Genomic DNA, 18,131 nt, shown 5'->3' with positions numbered 1-18,131 from the left:
ATGACGCTACAGTAATGTTAGCAATAGTTCCTCAAGATGATCCCGTTGCTGCTCTTGATATATATGAGATTTTTCATGATTAAAAAATGTTTTTCTCTTTTCACTGACCAGCTTGATCTGTTGTCGATGAGGCATAAATGTGGCTGATTGGCCAGAGCATGATTTTGAATCCTAGAAATCCTAGAAAAAAAATCCCCTCTTTATTCCTATCAGGTATTATGTCTGCTGGAATAACCTCATCCCCATAACCTTTATTACTAATAGCAGGGTTTTGAAGAAGGTGCTTGAATTAGTTAATCTTGATTGGGATGTGCCTATGCATGCATTGAGGATAAAAATTTGCATTTCATTTCACTTCATTTTGTTGAGTCATCATGACATCAAAGATGTGTATGAGGATTAAGAGGATTAAAGGTATCTGCAAATGTATTATGTCTATGAGTGTCCTCATCAAGATAAATGTACAATAATGTGTTGATGTGGACAACAAAACTGAAGTCTGTAAGTAGAAAATGATAATTGTTATCTTGCATAACTTTATATTTAATTTGACCCTCCTCCTGGGGTTGACAGGAAAGGTATGAGGAATGTTAAGGAAATTTACTTCACTGAATTAGTTTCATGATAAAATAAGTGCTTATTGTGTGTTCATTATATTTAGACAAGGTAGTTTTCTCTGTCAACTGGACTGGGTTTCTTCTCTTGAAGACGTTTCGCCTTCTATCCAGAAGGCTTCTTCAGTTCTGAAATCGCTGGGGAGAGAGCTTGAAAATATATAGCCCCTGTGGACCATTTGCATGCTAATGATCTGGGTGGTCACCTGAGAGTCGTTAGCAGGGTCGGTGGTCGGGTCGTTCACCTAGTTTCTGTTGAGATGTCTCCCCTTTGTCTGCTGGGTCACATGGTGATGAGTCACTGGGTCTCTTGGAATGGTGTGAATGTTTGTTTTGCTGTTGGAAGGAGTGGAGGACTGCATTGTATGTGGGTGATAGGAAGTGCCTCAGGCCACCACCTCTGTTTAAGGATGGTTTCTCCAATTTAACATGGATAGCTTCCTTGACCCCCCTTTCGAACCAGCGGTCTTCTCTGGCCAGTATCCGTACTTGGCTGTCCTCGAAGGAGTGCCCACTCTCCTTTAAGTGTAAGTGGACTGCTGAATCCTGACCCGAAGAGGTGGCACGTCTGTGTTGTGCCATTCTTCTGTGTAGAGGTTGTTTGGTTTCCCCAATGTACAGTTCCTTGCATTCCTCCTGGCACTGTACAGCATAAACAACATTACTTTGTTTGGGTCTTGGTGTCTTGTCCTTTGGGTGTACTAACCTCTGTCTGAGAGTGTTGCTGGGTTTGAAATGAACCGGTATGTCGTGTTTCTGGAGGATCCTCCTAAACTTCTCCGAGACTCCAGACAGGTAGGGGATGGAAACGCTGCGGCGTTTGTTTCTCTCCTCCTCTCCTTTGCTGAGGTCTTGCTTTCTTGAGGTTTTGGTGAAGGCCCAGTCTGGGTAGCCACATGTTTTGAGAGCTGTCTTAATGTGGTCCTGTTCCTTCTTTCTGCCTTGGGATGTGGTGGGTATTTCTCTGGCCCGGTGTTGGAGAGTTCTGATCACTCCCAACTTGTGTTCCAGTGGGTGGTGAGAGTCAAACTGGAGGTACTGGTCGGTGTGTGTAGGTTTTCTGTAGACTTCGATGGTGAGATTTCTGTCCTCAGTGATCTTGACTGCGCAGTCCAGAAAGGCCAGACTGTTTCCTTTTACCTCTTCCCGGGTGAATTTTACATGCTCGTCTGTTTTGTTGAGGTGATCGGAGAACGCTTCCAATTCTTGTATTTGAATTTTGACCCAGGTGTCATCGACCTTGCTAACGACTCTCAGGTGACCACCCAGATCATTAGCATGCAAATGGTCCACAGGGGCTATATATTTTCAAGCTCTCTCCCCAGCGATTTCAGAACTGAAGAAGCCTTCTGGATAGAAGGTGAAACGTCTTCAAGAGAAGAAACCCAGTCCAGTTGACAGAGAAAACTACCTTGGATACAATGACCTGGATGACTGAGAATTTACACAGACATTATATTTAGAGTTAGGCTTCTAACAAAAAGATACCTGAACAGATGACAGACAACTGCATTATTGTAAATCTTATTTAAATCAAAATCAAATCAAATCAATCTTTATTTATATAGCGTCTTATACAATCAAAATTGTTTCAAGGCGCTTTCCAGAATCCCAGGGCCTGACCCCAGACAAGCAACAGTGGCAAGGAAAAACTCCCCTTTAACAGGAAGAAACCTTGAGCAGGACCAGGCTCATGTAGGGGGACCCTCCTGCTGATGGCCGGCTGGGTAAAGAGAGAGGAGAAGGGGGAGGACAGGTAGAAGATAGGATAGGTAGGAGAGGAGAGGAGAGGGGAGGGGTAGAGGAGAGGAGAAGTAGAGTGAAGGGGAGGTAGAGGAGAGGAGAAAGAGGAGGAGGGGAAAGAAGAGAGGAAGGGAGAGGAGAGGAAAAGGAGAAGGAGAAGGAGGGGGAGAGGGGGAGAGGCACAGAACACATCCTTAGCCAAGGACAAGAACATCACCATCTTACCAGCTGACAAAGGTAGGTGCACGGTCGTACTCAATACCACTGACTATGACACCAAAATACTCAGTCTTCTGACAGATACCGCCACGTATGAGAAACTCAAACGGGACCCCACCAGCTCATACAAGAAGAAGGTGGTAGACTTACTACAGAAACTGGAAAAGGATAAAGCCATTGACAGACCACAATACTACCGTCTATATCCAGGAGAAACCATCCCTTGCATTTATGGATTGCCCAAGATCCACAAACCAGGGACCCCTCTCAGACCCATAGTAAGCAGCATCAATTCGGTAACCTACAACATTTCCAAATACTTGGCCTCCATCTTGTCGCCCATGGTTGGCAACACCCCACACCACATCAAAAACTCCCAAGACTTTGCCCAAAAAGTCGTTGGACTCACACTACTTCCAGAAGAGACTATGGTATCTTATGATGTCACGTCACTCTTCACGTGCATCCCCACCGCCAGCGCCATAGACACCATCCACAAGCACCTTCTATTGGACAAGAATCTTACAGAAAGAACAACCTTAACACCGGCCCAAATCTGCACCATGCTGGACCTGTGTTTGAACACCACCTATTTCCAGTACAGAGAAGGCTTCTACAGGCAGAAACATGGCTGTGCCATGGGCTCACCAGTATCCCCTATAGTTGCCAATCTATACATGGAGAAGGTGGAATCCCAGGCCCTGACATCCTTCACAGGAACTGCGCCAAGCCACTGGTTCAGGTATGTGGATGACACCTGGGTCAAAATTCAAATACAAGAATTGGAAGCGTTCTCCGATCACCTCAACAAAACAGACGAGCATGTAAAATTCACCCGGGAAGAGGTAAAAGGAAACAGTCTGGCCTTTCTGGACTGCGCAGTCAAGATCACTGAGGACAGAAATCTCACCATCGAAGTCTACAGAAAACCTACACATACCGACCAGTACCTCCAGTTTGACTCTCACCACCCACTGGAACACAAGTTGGGAGTGATCAGAACTCTCCAACACCGGGCCAGGGAAATACCCACCACATCCCAAGGCAGAAAGAAGGAACAGAACCACATTAAGACAGCTCTCAAAACATGTGGCTACCCAGACTGGGCCTTCACCAAAACCTCAAGAAAGCAAGACCTCAGCAAAGGAGAGGAGGAGAGAAACAAACGCCGCAGCGTTTCCATCCCCTACCTGTCTGGAGTCTCGGAGAAGTTTAGGAGGATCCTCCAGAAACACGACATACCGGTTCATTTCAAACCCAGCAACACTCTCAGACAGAGGTTAGTACACCCAAAGGACAAGACACCAAGACCCAAACAAAGTAATGTTGTTTATGCTGTACAGTGCCAGGAGAAATGCAAGGAACTGTACATTGGGGAAACCAAACAACCTCTACACAGAAGAATGGCACAACACAGACGTGCCACCTCTTCGGGTCAGGATTCAGCAGTCCACTTACACTTAAAGGAGAGTGGGCACTCCTTCGAGGACAGCCAAGTACGGATACTGGCCAGAGAAGACCGCTGGTTCGAAAGGGGGGTCAAGGAAGCTATCCATGTTAAATTGGAGAAACCATCCTTAAACAGGGGTGGTGGCCTGAGGCACTTCCTATCACCCACATACAATGCAGTCCTCCACTCCTTCCAACAGCAAAACAAACATTCACACCATTCCAAGAGACCCAGTGACTCATCACCATGTGACCCAGCAGACAAAGGGGAGACATCTCAACAGAAACTAGGTCAACGACCCGACCAACGACCCTGCTAACGACTCTCAGGTGACCACCCAGATCATTAGCATGCTAATGGTCCACAGGGGCTATATTCTCAAGCTCTCTCCCCAGCGATTTCAGAACTGAAGAAGCCTTCTGGATAGAAGGCGAAACGTCTTCAAGAGAAGAAACCCAGTCCAGTTGACAGAGAAAACTACCTTGGACACAGAACACAGAAACACACACAAAAAATATGATATACAATCACTTCAGCGGGGCCGGAGGTCATTATGCAGCTCCGAGGGCGGCGATACCTGTAAATAAATAGAGGGGGGGGTAGAAGCAGAAAAACTACACAAGAACTAGTCTGCTTGATGAGGAGAGGAAAGGAGAGGAGTAGAGAGGAAACCATGACCCAGTGGAGTGACAGAGGCCTGTCAGGTGATCATGTTTCCGGACCCCGGCAGCCTTGGCCTATAACAGCATAACTAAGCTGTGACTAAACGATTAGACGACCCCCTAAGTATGATAATTTGTCTGTCTATGATAGTAACTGGAACTACTGAATTAGTAACAATAAGCTTTTTCAAAGAGGTAGGTTTTGAGTCTGATCTTAAAAGTAGCGATGGAGTCAGCCTGGACAGGGGACAGGGAGCTGGTTCCATAGCAGGGGGCCTGGTAGCTAAATGCTCGGCCCCCCATTTTACTCCTAGAAACTCTGGGAACCACAAATAGACCAGCATTCTGAGAGCGGAGTGGTCTATCGGGCTGATAAGGTATCACTAGCTCCTCCAGGTAGGATGGAGCTAGGCCTCTCTTTTGTAGGTCAAAAGAAGGGTTTTAAAAATTATTCTAAATTTAACGGGCAGCCAATGAAGCGACGCCAGTACAGGAGTTATGTGATCTCTTTTGTCAATACCTGTCAGAACTCTGGCTGCAGCATTTTGGATCAACTGGAGGCTTCTTAAAGAGTTGTTTGGACACCTTGATAATAAAGAGTTACAGTAGTCCAGCCTGGAAGTAACAAATGCATGGACTAACTTTTCAGCATCATGCCGCGTCAGCAGCTTCCGGATCTTTGTGATGTTCCTCAAGTGAAAAAAGGCACTTCTAGAGACTAATTTAATGTGTGAGTTGAGGGAGAGATTTTGATCAAAAGTTACTCCTAGATTCCTCACAGAGAGACTAGATGTTAATGAGATACCATCTAGAGTGATCATGTGATCTAATCTATCCCAGAGAGGTTCAGGACCAAACACCATGACCTCAGTTTTTCCTGGGTTAAGGAGGAGGAAATTTGAAGACATCCAGGACTTTATGTCTTTAAGACAGGTCTGGAGCTTCACTAACTTCTCTGTCTCCTCGGGTTTCATGGATAAATAGAGCTGAGTGTCATCAGCATAACAATGAAAATGTATCCCATGCTGCCGAATAATGTTCCCTAAGGGAAGCATGTACAATGTGAAGAGGATTGGTCCGAGTACAGAACCTTGAGGAACTCCATGGCTAACCCTACTGTATGAGGAGAGAACACCATGGACATAAGCAAACTGGTATCTATCAGATAAGTATGATCTAAACCAGTCTAGTGCTGTCCCTTTAATCCCAATCACATGTTCCAGTCTATGTTACAGGATGCTGTGATCAACTGTATCAAAAGCAGCACTGAGGTCCAGCAGAACCAGCATAGAGACCAGTCCATGATCGGAAGCTATGAGAAGATCATTAGTGACTTTAAGAAGTGCTGTTTCTGTGCTGTGGTGAGCTCTAAAGCCTGACTGAAACATCTCAAACAGGCTGTTCCTCTGCAGGTGCTCCAGTAACTGAGTCACCACCACCTTCTCTAGAACTTTAGAGATAAAAGGAAGGTTGGATATTGGCCTATAATTTGCTAAGACATCAGGATCCAGTGATGGTTTTTTAAGCAACGGCTTAATCACTGCCACCTTGTAGGACCGGGGTACATAACCTGACACTAAAGAACCATTGATCTGGTCCAGGATAGAACTGCCTATCAGTGGTAGAACATCCTTCAACAGGTGTGTTGGGATGGGATCTAAAAGACACGTGGTGGTCTTGGATTTCTGAATTAGCGATGACGCCTCAGAAAAATATATAGGGCTGAAGGAGTTTAAGGGCTCGCTGGAGAACCTGTATGTTCCCACAGTCGGCACATCTGGTGATGGTCCAGTTGTTGGGATAGCCTGGTTAGCTTTCTCTCTGATAGCTAAAACTTTATCAGTGAAGAAGCTCATGGATCTAAAACACTGTGATTCTTAGTTAATTTGGCCACAGTGCTGAAAAGAAACCTGGGGTTGCTCTTATTTTCCTCAATCAAAGAAGAAAAATAAGCTGTTCTAGCCTTGCGAAGGGCCTTTTTTTTAACCGAATAGACAGTCTTTCCAGGCTACATGATAGCTGTCTATTTTACAAGAATGCCACTTCCTTTCCAGTCTTCGCACTTTCTGCTTGAGGGTCCTGATATGTGAATTATACCAGGGGGCACACCTCCTCTGATTTACTATTTTCTTTTTCAGGGGGGCAACAGAATCAAGTGTGATTCTCAGTGAGGTTGCTGCACCTTCAGCAATAGAGTCAACCTCAGCAGGGCTAAGATTATAGTGATTGATCCCTGGGGAAACGCACAGTGGTCCTGGGATTAGCACAGGGATCACTTCCTTAAACTTAGCTACAGCATTATCTGAAAGACATCTGCTATAGTAAGACTTTGTTCTGAGCATAGAAGAATCCTTAATCATAAATGTAAAAGTGATCAAAGAATGGTCTGACAGGACTGGGTTCTGAGGGAACACTGACACATGTTCTACCTCAACACCATAAATCAGGACTAGATCTAGGGTGTGGTTAAAGCTATGAGTTGGTTGGTTTATCTGCTGGAGGAAACCAACTGACTCAAGTAATGAAATGAAGCCATTTCTAAAGCTGTCATTTATAACGTCCATATGGATATTAAAGTCTCCAATGATAATGACTTTGTCCGTTCTAAGGACCAAGTCAGATAAGAAATCAGAGAACTCAGACAGGAACTCTGAATGTGGACCAGCAGGGGGCCGATATACAACTACAAACAGAAGTGGCTTTTCTGTCCTCCAGTTCAGATGAGTGATGCCAAGAGTCAGGCTTTCAAATGAACTGAAGCCATGTTTTGGTCTGGGATTAATTAATAACTTGGAGTGATAGATTGCTGCCACTCCCCCTCCTCGACCAGTAACACGTGGAATATGATAATTAAGATGGGTAGGAGGAGTAGATTCATTTAAGCTCACATACTCCTCCTCCTGAAGCCAGGTCTCAGTAAGACAAAATAAATCAATGTGATGATCTGCTATCAGGTCGTGTACTAACAGGGATTTACACAAAAGAGATCTAATATTTAACAGTCCACACTTAATTGTGATATTAGTTTCTCCAACTTGTGCTTCAGTATTAATTTTAATAAGATTTTGGTGATTGACCGCTCCCCTGCTCTGTGCTTGGTGAACTTTTAACCGTGGAACAGAGACTATCTCTATAGTGTTAAATATGTTATTGTTGGTGGATGAGGGTTCTAAGGAAGCAGCAGAGAGGTGTGTAAGACTACAACTCTGCATCCTGGTCTGGACCCAGGATTGTCAGGTCACTTTTGGTCTAATAAAATTAGCCAGATTACTAGAAATGAGAGAAGCACCATCTCTTGTGGGATGGACACCGTCTCTCCTAATCAGACCAGGTTTTCCCCAAAAGGTGCTCCAATTGTCTATAAAGGCTACCTCGTTTTCGGGGCACCACCGTGACAGCCAGCGACGAATCGCTGGCCAGATTGGGGAGGGGACCAGAGAATGCTACGGAGTCCGACATCGTTTTTGCGTAGTTACACACCGACTCCAAGTTAATTTTGGTGACCTCCGACTGACGAAGCCAGTTAGTTGACAAAGTGATCCAGACTTAAGCTTCATACAAAATAATCCAGTTGGATGATGAGCCAAGTTTTGAGACAAGTAAGACTAAACCATTTTGATCTGACTGCATGTATCTGTTGGGAAAACCTATCTTTAAATATTTAAGGGAACTATTATAGCTGTCTACAGATAAATATATATATGCACTCATGAATCCCTGCCTGTTGCTTGGTGACTACTGGAATAGGCTCCAAGTGCACCCAATTATTTGTAATAACAGAAGATGAATGAATGAATAAATCTTAATTGTGACATGTGATAGTTAGCAAACTGATTTGTTTGGTTTAAATGTCATTGTAATCTCTTCAGTGCTTCCAAACAGTGTGTGTCGTCTCTGGGCCTTTGTGTGTTTTTTGTAGATTGTGGTGAATTCCAAACTAAGTGGACAGATGCAAGCTGAATCAGCTGCTTGGAAAAGTTCATGGTCAGTTTGTTGAGCTAGGAGGAGTTTTGGGTCTCCCTCTATCTGTCCAGAAATACATTTTCCATGAAAAACCTTGCTGTCCTTCACAGTTTTGTCTGAATCTGCAGTAAGTATTCCTTTTTTCTTTTTTTAAATACACTCTTTAAAATGCCCATAATATTACCCACCACTCTGTCCTAATCAGCATAAGTCAGAGTCAGTCCTAGACAGGTCTCACACAGATTCTCTCACACTAAGGATTGAGAAAACACCTGCAGAACAGGCAAACTGCTTTTACCTGTAAAAAGTTGTACCCTCTTACACAGCATCTGAAATTCCCTTTCATCTAATCTCTTTCTCTGCAGAATTCAAACTCTAAATTAATTCTGCATGTTTGAAGATGCCGATTCTCCAGATTAAAGTGCAACTCATCATCTTTTCTCTGTGTTTCACCTTTTTAAGACCGGTCATCTTTGGCCAGGATGTTATCTGTTTATTTGTCATTTCAATCAAATCAATCTTTATTTATATAGCGTCTTTTACAATCAAAATTGTTTCAAGGCACTTTCCAGAATCCCAGGACCTAACCCCAAATAAGCAACAGTGGCAAGGAAAAACTCCCCTTTAAACAGGAAGAAACCTTGAGCAGGACCAGGCTCATGCAGGGGGACCCTCCTGCTGATGGCCAGCTGTTTAGAGAGAGAGAGAGGAGAGGGGGGAGGACAGGTAGAGGATAGAATAGGTAGGAGAGGAGAGAGGATGGGCACAGAAACACACAAAAATACACTACTTGTTAGGTAAAAAATAAAAATCCTGTCCACATTTACAATGTCAAAAGTTCATACAATGTCAAAAGTTCAGCTTTCATCAGAATACCCAAAATAATTCATGACTTTCTTTATGAAGTTCAGATTGTGTTTGTGTTACCTTGGTCATAGCATTCCTTCTAAGATATCATCCATTTTCATCATCAGAGTCTAAGGGCTGCCCACCTTTTATTTTCTTCTTTTTACAATCAAAATGGCAGTATTTCATCCCTCCCTCGGTGTGGAAGATTGTTTTTCCTTTGGTGGTACTGCTGATGTAGTGTTGAAGGGGAACGCAACATATTTAACTTGTACAGAAAATATTTTCCTCCCTCCGCTCCTCCATGCACAATTAAATTCAGATGTTGCTTGTAGGTGGCTGCTGAATTCTTGGGAGTCCCCCCCCCCCCCCCCCATCATTGTGTTCCAGTAAGTACAAATTGGAGATTTGCACATCAGAAAAAGAGAGAAATGAAAAGAGACAGATTGAAAACAAACCTTGTATTGTTGCTGCTGGGACTTATTCTAAATGTCGTCCTCAACTTCAAGCTACATTTGACATTTTCCAGATGCCACCAGAGTCGCTGTGACACTCTGGTCAGATGTTCATGCTACGCATGTGAAGTTTTCAGCCGACAAACATCATGCAAAGTTAAGTCAGAGCCGTAAACCTTTTGACTATACAACTATATAAAAGTAAATACTCTATATCACACAGACTATGCAGAAATGTTTTGCTTCAAATGTGTTTTCAGACCACCTTTGCCTTTGAAGCCATCACTTGCTTTGAATGTTTTCTACATTTTCTTAACAGTATTTCTTAAAATCATATTCTTCTAGTGACCCTTTTGGTTTGGACATCTGGTATGGACATCCCATAATGGAACTTTAAAAATCCATCAAAAGAGTTTTTTGCGGCCTAAAACTATCAGATCTTCACCCGAGATGGCAAAGTTGCTGGTAGAAGTTTGACACTTAAAATTAAGTGACAAAATTCCTCAAGATCACCTTGAACTTTGAAGCTGTGCATGTTAGGTTTTCCCAGTCAACAGAACACTCCAACACTAACATCAAACCTTAAATCACTAAAGCTGCATTGTTACGAGCGGTTGTACCAGGACCCGAAAGCAGGCAGCACACAGTGGCAGTTCGTCTCCCAAGAAACTTTATTGAAGATCACAGGAGTGTATTAACTCACAAGAGATGGAGACCACGATAAATTCTAAATCCAAGCCGGAAAGGCAAACTCACAGCAAACAATCCCGACCGGGGTCAAAAAGTAGTCCGAAAAAAAAGAATCTAAACGATTGTCCAAAAATCGAGTTCCAAATAATCCACACAGGAATTAGTCTCAACGAGAATCCGAGAAGGTGTAGTCAGGGTTTTCGGAATCAGCCAAAACACGCCAACACTGGCAAGCCGTGAGAACAGTCCATAAATAGGTGGCTTGATCACCGATCATCTGCAGGTGCACCAGTCCCTGGCGCCAGCTGCGGCTGGGACGTGGCTCCACCACGCCCCCTGCAGGGAAAAAAAACACAATAGAGTTCCCAGAAGCTGGGAACCTGACATGCATTCTCCCTCTGTGTTTAAAATGTGTGTGACATGATCACTGTACATGGGAGTTCACTCCATGCCCTGTCTGCATACTCACACCACTCTGATGTTCTACATGGAAATGAGGGTAAAGGATATCAAACGGAGGTGTAATACAGAACGATTTTCGACCAGAAAACACACGCAGACAGTCACCGGTGTGGAGTTGATGATCAAAACAATCATCAGAAATCATGGAGGGACTAGTTTGCTGGGCTTGGTTTGTGAAAATAAGGATGCGAGGGTGGAACCCACACTGGAAGCTCTGTTCTTCAGTCTGATCTCTGAGCAGCTCTTTTGGCTGTCAACATTGTTTTGGATCCATGAGACTCACTGTTCCGCCACTCGCACATTGTCATATGAACTCATACAGACAATTCAACTTGTGTACATCACAAAAAAACAGGCAAATCTTTGCTGAAAACCATCAGAAACAAAGTCACAGTATCACTGTAACTGTCACAGTCAATGAGACCTAATGTTCCCCACTGCAGCTAAAAGCATCTAGAAAGTATCTCATTTTACCGACTACACTCTGACATAAAATAAATCTACACTAAGATCTCATTAAATTTAGGCTGTGAACTAACTTTAGAGGTACCCATACTTAGATTCAACCCAAATTCATAAAACATCTGAAAATATGCAGCTGGATTCTGTCAGATGCCTCACACAGCTTGAGATGCCTGCCATCGCCACAACTAGATTGAGGTTAGCTGCAGGAGTGAGAGAAAAAGCAGCAGACAGAAATTCACCCTCAGGAGTATTATCCTATTTCTGCGGCACATTTCTATTTATCTCCCTCCTTTGTTGCCACCTCTGATTTTCTCAGGATAGAGAAATGAGTGAAAACCTGAGATGCATTCTTCTCCTCTGCCTTATTCCACCACCTCTCACCTTCCTTGTAGATTCCAATTAAAATGGCCCCGGTTCCTTTTGCGTAATAAAACCTTAATAAACCCCCTAGCGGCTTCCTGTGCACGTTCATGGTGTGGTTAATGAAGCCGCTATCAGCTCTCAGAGCGGGAAATGGTCTTATTAGAGCCAGTGGAATGTAGCGAGGCCCACTGGAATGATTCGGAGGCTCCAAGCTCATTAGAGATCATCTGTTGCAGCCCACTTACTGTACATGAGAGACTGGTTCACTGATTGGCTGATAGACTGACTAGCCGACCAGACCGATTGACCTGAACATTTTTTTCTTAATGCTTCCATGTTCACAAAGTGTTATCTGCTTTTTCTCTTTTAAATGGGTGGTAACATGATCAGAGATTTCTATAAATAGGGAGTATTCCACTGTCCAGGGTTTTAACCTTAAGTCAATGTGATTATACAAATTATGGTCTGTATAAAAAGAATCCAGAGCCTTTGAATTCACACTGTTTAGTTTACTTTTATTTACAAAAGAATCCCATTATGATTACAGGAGTGAAACAAAGAGTAGAGCTTGGCAATGATTTAGTTCTTATTACGCATAACCTATCTTCACTCTGCCTATTGATTTTGCAGCATTGCATAGAAGGTTGTCTGAAGTAGAGTAGCCAATGTCACCTTCATCATGCTCTTCATCCAGCAGGACAAACCTTTGTGTCAGCAGTATCTTCTCCTCACACATTAGCATTAAAGGGACACATGTGCAACAAAACTATATAAGTACAATAAACAGTATATAACCAATTTTCAACATTTCAAGATAATGTTTTGCATCCCTCAAACACAACCACAGTCAAGACAGTTCACGTTGCTATGATTTCTCATTATTTAATCTGTGTCCATACTGTGTCCATATTGTACATGCTGGGTGTGGACTAGTAAACCTTGAAATGTGACATTTTTGAAAGAGGTGATGGAGCTCAGACTATTGGTATACCCTTGCAAACAAAAGAAATTCAGGCATGTCACTCAGCTTCAAACATATATCCTCTTCCATTTGACAGTATTGTTTACAGGGAAGTGATATCAGCTATTTTGATGGATTCTCAACTATTGTGGAGGGTGATTATTTTTCCCCTTAAGCACGTTGATGTGAATGAAACTGCCTTGCAACAATCAACAGTTCAGAGCTACAGAGCAGGAATGTTGCTTTTTAAAGATTATGACTCAGTGATGAATCACACCCGGAATCACTACTTCATGTGCTTGGAATTGCCATCATAAACCTTTAAATCCAGCTTTAACATCACTATACTCTAACACTGCACTACGTGCTCCAGTGTTTAATAGTAGCAATCAGGCTCAAGCATTGCTCAAACGCACATGCAACTCTGAAGGTAGTAGGTCATACTGAGTCAAGCACTCTTATATAAAATAAATAATTTTTATAATAATAAAAATGTTACTGAGCATATTTTTGTCCAATTCTGCTCTTGCCTTTACATCATGTTTATGTTTTAGCACATTTATATAATAGGGATTTTCGATAGCACTTTTTAAGACTCAGTCTTGAGTACTCACCATTACCACTGTTATGGTGATACTGGCAAAGCTTACACAATTATAATCGATCACGAGGGAGAAATGTGTACTGTTGAGTTTGTCAATTTTTGCCCCAACTTGACTGAGATGAAAAAGTTAAACATCAATGACCCCTAGAGAGCATTCAACAGTAGCCAGCTATAAGTTCAAAGTTCAGTCAGGATAAACAAAAAAAAAGAGACTGAGTCAATAGGATCACCAAGTTATTGTAGTAAAAATACTTTTTTGTAATAACTGTACTGTATGTTCCACATCTGTGTTTCTACTTTCTCTCTACTTTTCTACATATACTTTTCATACCACTTCTTGCAACAAAGTTTGCATTCTGCGATCTCCAAACAGGCAATGTTTATGTGACAGAAACAGCCATGTTTGTGTCAGCAGTGCCTACATTTGTTCCAACCCCCATTATCCCTGAACGGGAGCATCTTTGTCTCGGAGATTGGAACATGCCTTTGCTACTTAGGATGTTGCATTTCATTCAACACAGACTGATTTCATTCGAGGACTTTCCTGAGCAGAAAATTTACAGAAGTAATTATAGAAATTAAGGAAGACTGAGAAAAGACAGTCCAGATCAGAGTCTTCTACAGGGACTCATTATGTTAAGACAATAGCTCTGTCTGAAATAATAGAGAAAAGAAGCCACCGAAATCCAGCCTTAAAGACCCCGAAACAAGAGCTGTATGGTGGTTACAAGACAGCCCCAAACGCTGTCGTGTTTAGAATAGAATAAAATAGAACTGAACAGAATAGAATAGATGCCAAATGGTTTACATATGGGAACACAACAGACTTTTTGTATTATATTTAATCATCCTATCATTTGTTTGTTGACCAAAAGTTAACCTTGTAAAGTTATTTGTGTTCCCGGATAAGAATGCGAGTGTTTGTTTTTCTTTCCTTCAACCTAACACTGGGTGTGCCATTTTCTGATGTGTTTAGGTAGCAGGCATGGAAGTAAGAAGACCCCAAACTTCAACAGCAGGTTTTAATTCTCAGTGAGGGAGGTTATACCTCAGATACACCAATATGTGAATTTGTCAGGTTTATTTTCTTTTGATTAAAAAGGCATTTGAGGCATGTGCAGCCAGAACTGAACCTCTATAATAATGCCTTTATTCTCTCACTGAGGGGCAGGCTAGGTCCCATTGAAGGTAGAGGTGGCGCCACACTTCTCTTCTGTGTTATTTCTGACATTCCTTACCCTCATCTCAATTGTCTTCTCTCCCATGTCAGAGCCCAGACAACAAATTCCACTCATGCCTTTCATTTGGAAAGATGCAGCTTAGTAGTGAACTTCTCAGACTCCGTGGAATTTCCTACTCTCAGCTCTAATGGCAGTCCAGTCGATGCTGCGTAAAAAGTTGTATTAATGGGGTTTGAATCATTGCTCCTGTTTACTCGGGCTGGATTTACCAGAGTGTGACTGACAGTACCAAGATAAAAAGGTGAGAGGTGATGGACGAAGAATTACCCAAAAGGCCATGAGCAATGAGGAGGAATTGATAGACGATGGTGCAAGAATATTTGTTTTCAACAGTGACACAAAGATGGATGACAAATTGTCACTAACTCCCACTGCACTAAAGTGTTGAGACTGAAACCTGGGACACAACAGTTGATGTTAACTTATACACACAATAGCAGATGTGCAATTTACTGCCACTTTTCTTCCCGTCCCAGCAGAAGGCAAATGTAATGTTCTGGCCTCATGTCTTCAATCTTTGTTTACCATGTATAAGTATAATATATTCCCTGACCCCTGTTCAGCATCCCACGCATGCCATGTAGAAGTTACTTTCCCTCACCTGATGTGGGACCAGAGTCCTGCCTTAAACAAGGCCACTTACCAGAAACAGAGCATGACTGCATTTACATAGGGGGGGAAAAAGGACACACTAAAAATCCGAAAACCTTATCCTAAAATCCTATCCTAAAAAAATCACTACTTTTCCACAATCCTTGAGAAAAATTAGATCTCTGAGCGTGACATGGCTCTGGGGCTGAGCTGTTTTCTGTTCTTGCTTTGACCGCTTGGCCTGCTTTTGTACGCAAATCCTTGGTTTGTTTTTTGCTCCCTTTGTGCAAGAAAGAAATGGGTGATGAAAAGAACAGTGACAGAAGGCCTTTGAAGTTGTCTGTAAGAAACTGCGCTGACGAGCGGGAAGCATTTGGGTCCCTTCTACTTGAAATAGTAATTATGCAAACGCTTTGATATTTGGAATACTGGGAGCATGCGTTCAAGACTTCTATTCTCAGTGCAGTAATAAAAAAAAAGAATATTCCCTATTCTCCTGAATAATAACCATATTACCAGAAAAGATCTTTTTTCACAGACTTCTGAGACAAACAATGGCTTTTGTCTTTACTAAAATCTGAAATAAAACCTCTTTTTGAAATATTTCCGATATAATCTAATGGCCAGTTTCTTCTGTATCTCGCTATCCTCTACACAGCCAAAAAGAGAATTCACAAATCAGCATCATATGAAATATAGGTCAAGCTCAGGCTGTGCTCTAGTTTCTGTTTGTCGAAGTCACAATGTGAGCTGCTGTGAGATAGTCTGGATCAAACATGTTTTATCTTGACTGATACACGAAGGGTGCAAAACATCTTTGGCATTCATTTGTCATCTTTTGTCAGGAAAGGCATCCGACTGGGCTGCAAAGAGCTATGTTTGCAGAACCTTCAAACCATTTTCAGTAACATGAAATACTCCTTTTTTATCAGGCCAAGTCTAAATCTCTGCCCTGTAATGCAAATCCAAATATCAGTGTGTGAGACAAAAAAAGAAGGAAGGGGAAAAAGAGGTCCATTTTTCTGAATCTTTCCTTTTTCATTTTGTTATTGAAAATATGTAAAGATTCAAAACAGGCTCATAAACACAGCTTTTGTGAATTGTTTCAGTTGCATATGAAGACTGAGATGGAGAGAAGAATCAGTCAAGAAAAGAAAGTGAAGGAAGAGAAATTTGACATTGGAATGTCAAGCGTAAAGACTAAGGGAACGTTTTCTAGGTGTCCTTTCCATGAACTCCAGATGGAGGTGACACTACTGCACGAATCCCAACAGTCAATATCAATAACCACTTCAGACGTCACAACAGTGGGATGGAGGACAGAGGAGATGGTAATGGGTGTGAAATCTGCTTTTTCTTTATATATCTTCAGAGGTGAAGAGAAAGTGTAATGTTGGGTGAAGGGATCAAAAATGCCTGCACAGTCTTCATCCTCTCTTAAAAATTGAAGTAATTTACATGATATTTTGATTTCAACATTAAAGAGTAAATTGTCCTGGGAAGGATTTTAGTTTAGATATTAGAAGTAGTGACGAATTATGAACATTAGTTGTACAACGATACCGATTCCAAATGCACAATAACTGATGCCTACAGACATTTTCAATAATTTCTATAGTTTTACAGCCAGTAAATAGTTTATGTCAGCATAGTTTCAACAGTGTTCAATAAATAACATTACCTGCTCTGTGTTTAAAGGTACTTTTCCAATCACAAAAACTCTGATGACAATAGCATTTTTTTTAACTTGAAGGGTATTGTGCTGACATTTAAATTTAGCTATAAATAATGACTGAATAAAAGCAGACCCAGGATTTTATCAGCCAATAAGTATCAGATGCTGAACAGAATGTTGTCGGTGAAGTAATAACACATCACTGCGAACATTGTAAAGAAATTATTTGTGTTTTAATGTTAAGTTAATCATTGTTATTCAATTGTTCTAATCATTAGAGTAATGATTAGAACAACAACACTAATATGAAACACAGTATAAAACAGTATTACATTGTTTTTAAAAGTCTGTTACCTTAACCAGTCATTACTATAATTGGTAATCAAAGATGAAAATGACTTTTTTACCCACACAGTTGGAATAATTTTGTAATCATGATACATTCCTTTTTTCATATTTATTCATATGTATACATCTCATTATAAGCAACTTGGATCAACATGATCATTATGTAATAACAAATATTGCTATGGCACTTCAAAAAAAGCTGGAATCATCCTTCCATGAACCATTTCCTGTTAACTGCCAATTAATTCTACCAGTTTGCAAATGCTGATAGGTCCAAAACTTTCACACTCACAGATTAGGGCATTTTAGAGTCTCCGACAAACTTTATTTGCATGTTTTGGAATTGTGGAAGGAAATTATGGTTCAGAGAGAAAACTTATGACCGAGTAAACATGTCCACTCCCCATCACAACTCCAGAACTTTGAGGTGATTGCGTTAACCTCTAAATCACTGTGATTAATCAGAATCTTGGGAAATGAAGAATGTATTATGTAACTAAAGATGGGGAAAAAAAGTGTGTGCAATCATAGCTGATTTATTTTATATGATTATGTGTTTATCTAAAAGGCCATGATCCGTATGCTGATGTCATGCAAAATAATAAAAGAAAAACACGTATCATGTGGCTGTAGTACATAGTATGACTGTAGGGAAGTTGAATGTGGAGCTGAAATTCATCAGTTAGGAACCCTCCCTCAGCTCCCTCATTCAACCTAGATGGTAGCCTATTAAACTGACATGGCAAATGGAATCTCTTTGCTCTACAAATAATCAGCAT

The sequence above is a fragment of the Takifugu rubripes genome, chromosome 10, assembly GCF_901000725.2.
Source record: "Takifugu rubripes chromosome 10, fTakRub1.2, whole genome shotgun sequence".
Lineage (NCBI taxonomy): Eukaryota > Metazoa > Chordata > Actinopteri > Tetraodontiformes > Tetraodontidae > Takifugu > Takifugu rubripes.
This window is presented reverse-complemented; position numbering follows the sequence as displayed.